Raw genomic sequence first — 13,288 nt, 5'->3', positions numbered from 1 at the left:
CTGTCTCACCTCCACAACAGACAGGTCTTTACTCAGTGACGCCTGAAATGAGATGGTGCACTTTTTAACAGGATGGAAAGGTTGAGATGGACCTGGTACTGGGGACGCCTCTGTCAATCACTCAGGCTGAAGCACAGCATCTAGAAATGTACAGCTTGGGCTTACAACTACTGAATTGTATTACTTATTTATCTGCTTGCAAATTTGCGTTAATTAAAGCCAGTTTCTGGAATATGTATCTGCCTTTGTTCCATTGTGCAGTCAGTCAAGCATGACTGAATGCCTTATCTGTGGTGTAGCTGCAACTCTTCCAGAATTAATTCAGAACTGCCAACACCAACATGCACTCCTATTTTCTACACATGTCCAAGCTGTTGTCTTTATTAGAAATGAGGGGTCATTTCGCTGAGGTCATTTGTGCAAGAGCAAACTGCAACACAATTAGAGCTTCGACATTATGCCACTCCTTATGCTAAGCTAAATAGCATAAATGAGAGAATCAACTACTTAACGAACAACCCCCTTATTCTGAGCGACTCCCTTTATTCCTACTTTCTCCATCCCCCCTCCTCCTCTCTTTCAGTGCTGCAGCCCACCCTGCTCCAAGCTTCAGTGGTACATGCCATTAGAAAGCCCATCTCTGGAAGGGAGGAGGGGAGGGTGGGCTCAGTCTCCGCTTAGAGGCTACTTCAGTCCCCCAACATAAGCACATTCACAGACATCTCTGCAAGCGTAGAGCCGTTTCACCCGTCACGACAGAGCAGTCTGCCTCTGAGCCGCGGAGCCGCAGACAGAGAGAAACAGAGGGACACAAAAAGAGGTAGTGAGGAGAAGGGTGGGAGGGAGAGCACGGAAAAGAAGAGGTGAAGAGCCACAGAGGCAAAACACATACATCGCTGCCACTCTGATGTCTCCCCTCATGCTACTGTTCCAGTGTGTGTGAGCTCGAGAAGAGGAAAGAGGGAAGGGAGGAAAATAAATCCTGGGAGTTCAAGTCCTCTGTTTGGTTTATACTCCCCCCCCCACCTCTCTCTATTATCTCCATCATCCAATGCATGAAGGCGGGTTTCTGCTGGCATGGCAGAGTAAACGAAAGGGATGCTTTGAATGCTGCCTCTCTTTCTACAAGGGACGAGGAAGAGGAAGGGGGGACAACACACAGCAGAGACAAAAACAGGATTTCTAGAATGAATCGGAGTCCTTCTGTCGCATGCGCTGGGAATAGCAGTCGCACACTGAAGTCTCTGAATGAGGTAAACATAATGATACCATATTATCTGCTTTTTGTTCTGTGAAAGACTGGCACAGTCAGATGGATATCAGAGAAGCTCTTGAAAGCGTGCTTGACAGAGATGAACCAATTTCCATGCTGATCAGGTTTAGAACAGTAGTCAGGAGATTGCCATCTTTGTCCCCGGGTCTCTGTGCACGGTGGAAGTGAGAGGGAAAATATATGCATGTTGGGATGCTGCGTGCCGCAGAGAGGCAGTGTGAGCTGGTGCAAGAAAAAGAGTTCAGTGTAAGCCTGATGAAAAGAATTGGTGATAATCCTCGTGATGAGCATTTGGGTGCTAAGATAGTGAAAGGGGTGAGGGGAGATTTTCTCTAAGGGCTAGTTCAACTGGAATTTAAAGTCTGAGTTCAGCTGATAAATGCAAACTGAATTCACTTTTTTCATCATATACAAATCCAAAATCGAGTGTAGAGAAGAAAACTAATGTTTTGTTAAATAAATGATGAAGTTTTTTAAAAGGGCATAATTGGTAGTACAAAACGCAATGCGTGATTTCTAGAGCAGTCTGAGACACTGGAGAGCCATACACAACCTTTTACATAAAAATAACAAGTTATCCACAGAGGAGAACAAGAAAGAGCCATCAGTTTGACAAAAAAAAATAAGCTAGTGTTGTTAACTCAGCATTATGTTGTCTGACATCACAGAAAACCTCAGCTCTTTGTGAAACAATGAAGGGATAGTTGTTCTTTTCTTCGGCACAGGTGCACAACTGACAACTGACTCTCTGGCGAAAAGAAAAGAAAAAAGAAAATGCAACCATCTATTGTTTCAACCTACTAGCATATATTGAGGTTGCAGTCTTTATATGTGGAACTTGTACTGGAAGTTCAGTGTTACAGAGTTTAGAGCTTAATGAAGCAGAACTGTGCAAAAGTTTTGAGCCACCTCTTATTTCTTCATATGCTCACAGAAAAACAAAAAATAGCTGCAGTGATAATTTGAAACATACGCAAACGTATGAAAATACAGTACCTATATTTGATAACCACCTTCAACAACTTTTATTGTAATTTATAATAGTCTTTAGAGGTAGTCCAGGCTCCTTCTGATGTTGGCTGCTTTTTGTTCTGTTCTCTGTCAAGATGATCCCACACCGCTTCAGTGACATTAAGATACAGGCCCTGAGGAGGAGTCAGTACTGCATAAGACCTGTCACTTATTTCAAATCCAGTTCTTGTGTAATTTGGCATGCATCAAACGTTACCCCTTTGCCTTCATTAGGAGTGGCCTCTTGACAAGCACCCATCCATGAGTGTGTTAGGAAACGGTAGAAGGATCAGTGAAAGGACCAGATGCATCTCTGAGGTTGCGTGTCATGTTTTTGCAGGATTTTTGCTATTTTTGAGAGACGTTCAGCTACTATTCATCTGCTGTAGATTTTTTTATTAGCCTTGACAATTCTTTTGTCCTCCATTAATCCAGTTTCCTTCAACATCTTTAACAACACACTGCACATCATGCTGAAATATGACAAAACCTGGGTAATAGCTCTGTGGGAATCACCGTTTTAGTGCAAACTGATTTTTTTTGCTAGTCAAACTGGTTTATTTTTGCTATTTTTGCAAACATGCAAATAAAGAAGTGGGCTTATTATGTGTTTTTGCTGGTTCATCTATAGAGGAACAAAATTAGGAAAAAACTGCTAATATCCAAAGAAATCTTTGAAAGACCTTCATAAGCCTGGGCAAGTGCTTCTGAAGACCAGAGTAAAAGAAAAAAGTCTGACTTCTTGGAAGTTAAAGTATGAGAGTCAGCTCAAGACTTATGCACAGCACTGTATGTGTAGTAGGCTAGCAGCAACTGTTGGTCATTTCTGTGGAAAAACTTGCACAGTGTGGGGTTGTAGGGTTGGGCTGCGGTCCTAAATCCTTACTCATGTGTCAAGTTGCATCAACATATCCTAGGAAGTTCTGGCCAGTGCAGTCATAGCATAACAATACCCATCATGACATAAGGTATTATAAGCAAATATGTTTTCCTTCAAGCTGCTATTTTCATGAACTGAGAAAGTTATTTAAAAAAACAGCAAGTACTCTTCCCTTTTTATTCCACCTTTTTTAATAATTATAAATCTTCACTGTAATGGACATGTCAGAGTGGTTTATGTTTTATCTGAGCTGAGGAATGGTGCATCTTCTACTTTGCAGTATACATACTGTACATGTTGGGAGCAACAGTGATGTTCCCGTGCAAAGTTGTTGTGTGTTCCCAGCTGTTTCTCACATGGGCATTAGCATGCTCCTATATAGCTCTGCACTCCATGACCGTGTATATATTTAGTTTCTGCTCAATCCAGCAATGTCAGCAAATAACATCCAGAGGTCGCTTATGCAGACGGACGGTTTGTCATTTCATTCTGAGTTCTAGGTTGCCCTTCTCTTTTGGTGTTCAATACGGAGTGCTGCGGGGCCAGAAATATAAACAAAACACAGCTGCAAGTCTGCAAATGTAGCTTGGAGGGACTCTGTTGGGTGGGTCTTTTAAAATATGAATTGTGGTTAGTTGATATGATTAACAGTATCAGTGGAATTTGTTTGTCTTTCTAAAACTCATGGAGTATTTAAGCTTCTAAATGAGATAAAATAAATCTTTTCTAAATCTCTACCTTCAGTTACTGGAGCTCTATGCTACTGGATGGCTAATTGTCCAGAATAAGCACCCTCCACTTACTATTTCTAAACGTTTTAAATTAATAACAAGCTTTGAAATGTGAAGCAATAAATGTCATCAACTCAGAGCAAGACATAGAAAGCTTTACTGCCACACAAGTTCTTTTAAAATGTCATAAAGGTTTTAAAGTCCGTCTTTATGTAAATGCAAAAATAACCTATTTTCATAGGGATAACAAAAAAGTGAGCACTTTGTAATAAATTTCACAATTGTGCTATTTTACAATATCAATGCACAGATTAACAATACAGTAAATGCAAGTGTCGAACATCCATATGCAAAGTTCATCATGGGCAGCTTAGCAGAATTTCACACATCATTACACAGTGTAATGACATGTATGAGGCCTTGGGATTAGACTCTGAACAAATGTTTTTGACTGAAACTGAGGGCTGCATGTGGGTGTGTGTGTAGCATGCCTACCTACAACGAGATCTCACAGAGGCAGGTTTTGAAACTCCACTCCGCTGGGCCAAATTCATTTATGTTTGATGTCTGTTCAGTGCATGCTGTAGAGTTCTTTCTTTGAAGGTATGTGAGCTTCTCTGCAGATTCAGCTGTAGAGCTGTGGGAAGCTCAGTACAGTATGTGCTTACTGTAGGTATATATAACAGTTGCACTTTGACTGGTGTGGATTCATGTTTGAACACCACTAACTTTTTTTTAGGCTATATTTACCACAATTTACTTCTAAAGCTTTTATTTTCACAGCAGACAAGTAGATTGAATGTGAAGTTTGGATGCACCACACACTACCTGCTGCAAGTATACCATCAATACACAAAGATTCCTCTGTTCATTTGTGATGGCGAGGGCTATAGACGTATGTTTGGAGTTATGATTGATAAGGACTGAATAAACTAATGTAATTTAGGGTGTAAAATGACCGGGTGAGGGCACACCTTGAATTACCAAGAAGGAAAGGGACAGGGAAGTTTTACAATAAAAATGTATTACAACAATTAAGTTAAACAAAAATGCCCACATAAATAAATTAAAATACTTAATCTAAAAGTCCAATAAAAAGTAAATGGGCTAAAAATGCTCAAAATATTAAAAGGATTAAAAATGGCACCGTCCAGGGCTACAGGGAGGCTGTACAAATGGCTTATCCTCCTCCCGATCCAGATCGACAAGTCCCACTTGGTCACACACATCGGATCACGCAACAACTCCTTGATTTCCTCACCGATCCAGGTCGGCAGGTCCCCCTCTGGCATGCTGGGACTTAGGACAGACAGGGCCCTCGCCAGGCACACCAGGGACCACATGCCCGTGGTCCCTGGTGTGCCTTCTTTTTCATGTCTGCTGCTTGTTAGCTCCTGCTCTGTGGCCTCTCTCTTCCTGCTCTACTTCCTTAGTTTGAAAGAACTATAAATTAAGACAAAGAAGAGCATAACATGACAAAACTACCAAACCAAAACCCACGGATCAGGACAACCAAGCCACTTGAGTCGGATCTTTGCTCTAAAAAAGTCTAGCACTACAAACACTAGAATTACAACAGAAATCAGGGAATCTTATTTAAATATTAAAGATGTACTGCTGAGCATTTTTTAAATTTTCTCAGTGACGTACCCCTCTTTCAGCGGCTAATTCAGCAACTGTCTCACTTCCTACCTTTACTGTGGGCTCTCTCCAGCCAGTAAAAGACAGTCTTACCTTGACCCCTGTCTTATCTCTTGATCTGTTACTGTCTCTCTCTTTCTTTTCCATCCTTCCTCTGATAAAGTCTTTTTGCGTTTCTTTGCCTAATCACACATGGTGCATGTTCAAAACAGCTGGTATGTTTCTATCCTCTTGCTAGCATGCGCTATCAAACAAGTCTGAAACACTAATTTTTAAGGTTGAGGGAAATGACAACTAAGAACAATCTGTTAGCTTTGCAGCAATACTGCTGTAACTTACTGGATTACACACCGTGGGGTCTTTAAAATCTGTCTGGCTGCCCATTACAGCAGCCACCATCTTGCAGAGGAATTAAAATAAACTGTGCTCTGAAGACTTTTTGCTGGAGGAGGCCGTTTGCCTTACTAGCAGCTTTTGTCCCTCCAGGGAAAGCAGTTGTTTGCCTGAGGTACATCACAGCAGCTCAGACTGACCAGCAGCACCAGATAATTAGATGCTCAACTCCTACAAACTGGTGGAGCTGTTGAATTCATCTTGACTTGTTTCAGCATTTTCAGGAAGGTTGCCAAATAAAATCAGCATGTAGGTCACAACCCCTCACTTAAATGGGAAATTGGGTTTGAAAGGTGTGAATTATAAGAGGAAGATGGAGTGCTACCTTATAGTAGAGAGGTGATGGTGCTCTTAATAGAAAGCTTTAAAGTCAAAGTAAGGAAATGCTTAATAAGAATTATAAAAGATACTTTAAAATACATTTTTCCCCTTCAGATTTTGTTTTTTGTTTTTTGTTTTTTTTTCAGGATACCATTCATTCAGAGAAAAGCAAAACAACAAACAGAACACCTTTTCAAATATTAAATTATCCTCTGTGCCAAGAATGGAGACTCTTAGGTTTACTTGTTCCCTTTGTTGGTGCTGTGATGCTCATCAGCTATAAATAAACTGAGTCAGCAGATGCCTACATACAGTATATCATCACTGTCAAATGAAAGCTACTGAAATGTGCTTTTTTGTTCCAGCAACAAAATCCTGTTTTCCTGGTCAGAAAAGCCACACTAAAGACCATTTATTCATTTTTTTTAATTCATTAAAACCTGCAACATCTCCATAAATGATTTCTTCTGACCACGTGTGTTTTGCATCTGCTGAACAACTTGCATCTTAAAATGAAGAGTTGATTTTTCTTTTTTCGTTTTTGTTTTGCAGGGATTTACTGCTGAATCTTCTAATACCAATTCAATCAGTAATGCTGCATGATTCAAATAAGTTTTCCTTTTTCTTAATGAATTTTTTTGGTATAATCTTATTATGGGTATTTGTGGTTACCCATGGTCCCTAGGGGCCTCGTGCTGTGATAGAAAGGACGGTATTAGAGACAGCTGGCAGTGTGGAATCAGTTGTTTTGTTCACATTCATCAGGCCTGCTGAAGATTAGGAGACGGAGCAGAGATGCTACCCGAGGCGTACTGTATGTGTGGTCACATGTCTATGGTACAGCACGACACACACAAAGATGCACACGGTCTACAATGTCTTCAGGCACAAACAATAAGCAAAGCTCCTGACCCAGCCTGAGCACTTTACCTCCCCCACTGTCAAACCATGTTCTTCTACACAGAGAGACCAAGAATAGACTTTCTCCTCTGTCTCGACTATCTTCACATAACAATTGTGTAACACTGGTGAGGTAGAAGAAAGAGCCTGATTCTGTCCTTCATGGCAAAATAAGTTTAACCTACAATCATCGTGGCAGAGATGGGACAGCTTGTGTCTTTAGCAGAGTGTTAAGCCCAGAGGGAGGAGTTGTTGCATTTAGCCAACTGTGAAGCTATGGTAAACTGTATATACTGCCCAACAGAAGGTGTCTGTGATCAGAAGTCGGAGATGATAATTTCACATGATGACAGAGGTCTTCCCTTATCGTCACCCTAGCCACTCGATGATAATGTGACCTGACAGTGGCGGTGAACACTGTGGGCGTGTTAAAGCTGAGTAACATCAGTGTACTGCTGTGATGTTGTAAACAAAGCAACACAGCTGAACTCTGAAGCAAAAAATAAAGAATCGTTTCTGTGTCTGCCAACATAAGGATCACTTCTGACACAAGTAGGACTATTTGTTGATTAACCTTCTGTAGCTTTCATGCTTGTAGTCTGGCTGGTGAAAGTCCACTCCCTTTTACTCACAGATTAGGCATCAGCGATGCTCAAGACAGTGCAATGAAGAACTCCTAGGTCTGAGGGACAAACATACTTTCCTAATGACCCTTTTGAAAAAAAAAAACACTTGAGAGTTTTGTCATAAATCCATAAGCTTCAATGAGAATAAGTGTTTGTCCACCTATGCAGTAGAAAATAATCACCTTATAAGCATACTGGCAGATTATTTCACCAACCCTGGCCAGAGGTAAGAGAGCACCATTAAAACCTATGGTAGTATGAAAACAATGGGCTGTAGGATAGATTTACTTTTTTTAATATGAATAGATACAAATATTAAATGTAGTATAAATAATAGTTTAATTCTATGAGGCACTCTCCTTCCTAAAAAAAAAAAATGCTGTATTTTTTAAAGAAGGTGGGGGGGTGGGAGTGACTTGGTGAGATGGTGATAGCTGTTTCACAATGCTTACTCCACCCAGTGAAAAATTATGCTTAAGGGAGGCCGTCTGTGTTGATTTATGACCGCAACCATTCTTGACACCTCAGGATGAAACTGGACTCTGTAAACGTAACTCTGTAAGGCAAAATAAAGCTGTTGCTGTATACTTAGAGCTGAGAGGTCCACCAGCACCCTTCTGTGGGTCATCTTTAGTCATTTTCATATTTCTCCATGAGGAAACCTGTGTTTGAATTGTGTTGGCTTCTATGGGTGATTTTATGCTGTTCTTTGAAGGGGAAAAATGACATCGTACAACTTGATATTTCATCCTTGTTTCCTCTTATCCCCCCTCATTTTTATGATCTACGGTGTAAATGCCGACATGTTGTGCAATCTACAGAAAACAACTTGCTCATTATTAAGCAGAGCCTTGATGTGTTTCGGGAATCTATTGTTGGTGCTAATGATGCTGCCAGGCTTGTGAATTCATCAACACAAGCAATCTCATTTTCTGCTGATCTTAATCGCCAATGTTAATAACAAACAGGGTGTTTGTCAGACATAAATGATGTCTCAAGGCTGAAGGGGAATGCTCAGATTTCCATGTGCTAGTTGAAAGCTTAGGTCACAGAATGGGGTCTAAAGTACGCCTCTTAATGCTATTTCATTAAAATGGGCGTAAAGGTGATTGGTTTGTTATTCATATTTTAGACACAAGCACCAGCGTGTGACCAACTACAGAAGGTGAGATTATGATTTTTATTGGTCACTTCCTTTTCACATCCATTCATGGGTTAAACTGCAGCCGTACGAGTGAGATTCTCTTTGTGGATTAGCACAGCAATGTTGTGCAAGCTGCAGTTCAGGACCTCTGCAAACAGCTCTTCTGAGACCAATCTGATGTATTTTTTTAAATGCTTAATGTGTTGAACTCATTCTCATGGTCTGCTCTGGTACAAATATCCTTGTTGCAAAGTATGAAATCAGATTAGTGGACAGAAGACTGTCTGGTGTCTGTGATTTGTTTGGTATATTTACATTTCCAGACCAACAATGCCAGCATAGCAAAGCTTAAATAACAGCAACTTAGTAAAATGTGTCAAATCTATTTACATTACATTTTAGTACCACATGAAGTCATTTTAGAATTTACATTGTTCAAAATTCTCTGAAGTGCAGAAATTAGAAAAACAAATTCTTTGTATGTGTAAATGTTTGCTGGAGTGTTTGAGGCAGAAGTGTGAGGTTGAAGAATTTAATGTTCAAAGACGCAGTTCGGAGCTGCCAAACAGTGTCAAGCCCACTGAGGAGTGAAAGATGACAGGCCTTCGTTAAAGCGCCTTGTTATTGTTCTTGTCGCTCCCTGCATGGCATTTCATGTGCAGCAGGTGCCAATTACATCTCACTCACAGTGTCACATCTCTGAATCACAAAGTGTCCCTGTTCCCCTCATTAATTCTGGGAAGCTATTGCTAATGCATTCAAATGTGAAATTAGACCAGTCCAGTAAAATTGTTGTATTCATATTAAATATTTTCTCAGATGGTCCCTTCGGTCGCAGAAGGCAGGACCTCTGATGTGATATGTTGAGTGTGGCTGTCAGAAATTCAGATCATTATCAGAATCGATTTAGAGTCAAAATATTTGAAGGACAAGGTGACCTGTTGGAGCATCTAGCATGCTTATTTAACGCCTTTCTGCTTTGGGCTTTAATTAACAGTTTAATAAAAGCAGTGAGCAGCAAGTCTGACCTGCCTTGCTCTGGCATTAATTTGCTAAGCTTCTCAGCTACAGGAATTAATTACCATGAACAAACTCTAAACTACAGATACAAAGTAAAGAGCTTAGACTGTTCATGCCCGTAATTATTCCATAATTGTTTCTATACTTAAGAAGACTGCATTGCAGACTCAAAAGAAGTCATAATATCTGTTTTGTTTTGCTTTGATTTTGTTTTTTTCAGTGGATTATACACCTTTTAATGGATGTACATGGTCTGCAAAGGTATAAAACTCAAAGTTTACATCAGAATTAGTTTGTTTCTCCCACAGATGACGCTGTTCCTGAACTGCCTCATAGTTTGATACCCGTTCAGTGGCTTGTTTTACATGAATTAATGAATAAATGACAAACGGCCAGGCACTTGACCATTTTCATCCATGTAGGAGCCATACTAGTATATTTTGAATTATTCATAAGGTGGCAAAGGTGACACACAGCATCAGCATCTGGATGGTGGGTGTTGCTGTGGGCGTGTGCATCACGAAGTTTTAAAGGCGCACATACTGAATGTTTGGAATGAATGGATAAAGAAGTAGGGTGAGCTCAGTGGTGGTCACATCTTCTGCTGACCGCGTGTTGCCTATTTGTGTATTATAATAAGTCCATCTCAGTTGGAAATTATGGAACCTATGGATGGAAAGAATAAACAGATTGCTGCTGATAGAGAAGTGCTTTAGAGTCTTTTGGAATGCACATCTGTCTGACGAAACTGGGCCTCTCACAAGGGAAACATGTAAGAGTCAGGGGTCAAAACAAAGCATTTCAACCAGAAAGTGATACCAGATTTTATAACAATAGGAGAAAAATTATATCTTTTTTATGTTTGTTTACATTAATGTACAGAAAGCTATCTCTCAAACCTCCAAAGTATTCACAGGTCAACATCATTGGATTCTTTATTACAAAGACATTTAAAAATAGACAGAAGCCCACTTTCTTCCCTCTTTACTTGAAGCTAAAAAGCAATTTTACAAAGTTTGCACAACTATATAATCCTGATGGCTGCTGCATGATTCCCCTAAGGCTGCAACTACTCAACCTTTCAACCTGGCTACGGATATGACACCAAACACATCTCTGGCTGATATCAGAGCAGAAAGGTTGAGCAATGATTTGTGCATTGCTTGTGCAAAGCATCCCTTTTAACAAGACGTAATATAGTGCTGAAATCCCAGATTCCTCCAATGTCTCTGGACGACCACTGAAATGAGCTGCACATGTTCTTTGAGAGAGAAAAATGTGAGCTCACAATATGTTTGTAATGTAAATACAAAACAATCCAGTTACAAATAGAGGGGGGATACAGCCTGACAAGGCAGCTGGTATTAATACTCAAAGTGAGTGTTTGCTGTTTTCAAACAAAAATGGGATTAATACGAAGGGTGAATAAACCATAACTACAGCCTCGTCAGCCATGCAAAACACAATCACTGAAACAACTTTTGTCACAGAATATTTCAAGAGGAGTAGTTTCCCTTTAAGGTGGGAGATTTTTAAATAGCTTATCTGGTTTTCTTTTTAATAGATCAACAGAACAGTGCACTGAGGGACCTATTATATTGTCTCCTCTCAAAAGCTTTTGTACAGTTAGAGAGGATTTCAGTGAGAAAGAATCAGCATTGTAGTCCTTTTTTTTCCCATGAGAAACTTGGGAGGGAATGTCTTTATATTTGCCTCATTTCTATGAAGTACAGAAGAAATAGAGCAAACATATATTGCCAGACACACTGGATGAAAATGATGACTGTGAACTGCTGTGTGGATAAAGTGGCGGTTGTATTAAATGCCATCTTTGTGTCTAAGACATAGTAATAATTGTTTGTGCTGCTTGCTGACGTATCTCTGTAATTGGTGTGGTTGTCAAAAGTAAAGTATGGTGATTGAAGTGGCTCTATTAAATGCAGAAGTTAATGCTTGGCCTTAGGTGAAGCCCAGCTGTAACCTGCCACAACTCTGTGGTGTCCAGTTCTCTCACATCTGTCGGCCTGACATGACTAATGCACTCAACACCTTCTGTAAGCTCTACATTAGAAACGGCACTGATGTGAGCGTTCTTCCTAATCCTTCCTTTTGCTCTGCTTAAATCCAAAATCCAGGAAAATGAATGTTCCTTTAAGAGAGACTAAACTGAATAAAATATACAACATAAGAGCACATCACTGAAGCTTGTAAAAACACAGCAAGCATTTAGATAATTACTTTAAGAGCTGGAGTGAGTAGTTTTTAAGCTTCTTTGTTGTCATGACCCTTGGTCTTTGTGAATGTGTGCGCACCACATCACTTCTGTACTTTTCTGCTCTGTTATATGCAGCTCAGTGTAAAATCATCACTGAGCATAACATGTTGACAGAATAATGTTAACAGTGGAGAGAGGAGTAGAGGTATATTACACAGTGGGTTACAGGCCTGAAACAAATGCCCTTGTGAGATTGATTGCACGCTACAAGCTAATGAGACAAACAGAGCCTGAATCGATTCAGCTGAGCAGGAATCATGCTACAGGGGCATATGCATCTGTGTGCAATGGCAGTATTGACATGCTCATATTCAAAGAGCCGGTGAAAGGGACCAGAGACTGCAGTTTAGGCTGGAAACAAAGCTGTGTCCTCTTCAGCTGAATGGAGCTGCTTCGCCCACTGCAATCAGGGTCGATGCTGCTCAAATCAAGCGCCTGCAATGGGATCTGACATGTTGGGTACTTAATGCTGAACAATCACTGCTAAGAAAAGAGGTTTCGTGTCAAAGACAAACAAGACAGGGATTGTATAGCAGGCAATGGTACAAAAACAAATGGGAATGGAAAAGCGCCTTTAACTCATATTAGTGACAAGGCAAATGACAGTATGAGTGTGGATGACCAGCGGCCCAGTTAGGGGACTATCTGTTGGAGCTCTCGCAGCCTTTGGCTGACTGGCTAATCACTGATATTCCAAGTGCTGTGGTTAACTAATTAAAACCTTTATGGCTCACCAGGATGACGAGGATAGTAAGAGGATAAGCAGGGCTGGATGCCATGAGAGATGTTGAGCTTGTCTGAGCCGCACACAGTGACTCAGACAAAACTGAGTGCAGAGACAGCACAGGGCTTAGAGGAAGTAATTATGTGGGTCTTCCTCTAACCACCTACCTGTTCACATTACCATTTTACCATTGCATTGCAATATAGCATATTTCTGTGTTTTCTGTTGAAGGTTACATCAGGATTTTGTGAAATCCCAAGGAAATAAAAAAAAACAAGAACTGTAACAAAGAAAATTTGCTTTTTATCATATTGCATCTTGATTTTTAGCACAGTTAGCTTTGATAAAT

At 40.3% G+C, this 13,288-nt stretch overlaps 1 protein-coding gene across 3 annotated transcripts in view; it reads left to right on the top strand.

The window, feature by feature from the left end:
• The first annotated feature begins 663 nt into the window (after positions 1 to 663).
• b3gat1a (beta-1,3-glucuronyltransferase 1 (glucuronosyltransferase P) a) overlaps positions 664 to 13,288 on the top strand; it is an 85,930-nt gene continuing 73,305 nt past the window's right edge. Inside the window, exon 1 of one of the 3 annotated variants that reach the window (XM_041995748.1) lies at positions 664 to 1,253. The gene's annotated coding sequence lies outside the window, so the exon portion shown is untranslated. The remainder of the gene's footprint in view (positions 1,254 to 13,288) is intronic. The other 2 variants (XM_041995747.1, XM_041995749.1) reach the window with 2 other exon arrangements.

Source organism: Melanotaenia boesemani, chromosome 9 (assembly GCF_017639745.1).
Source record: "Melanotaenia boesemani isolate fMelBoe1 chromosome 9, fMelBoe1.pri, whole genome shotgun sequence".
Lineage (NCBI taxonomy): Eukaryota > Metazoa > Chordata > Actinopteri > Atheriniformes > Melanotaeniidae > Melanotaenia > Melanotaenia boesemani.
This window is presented reverse-complemented; position numbering and strand designations above follow the sequence as displayed.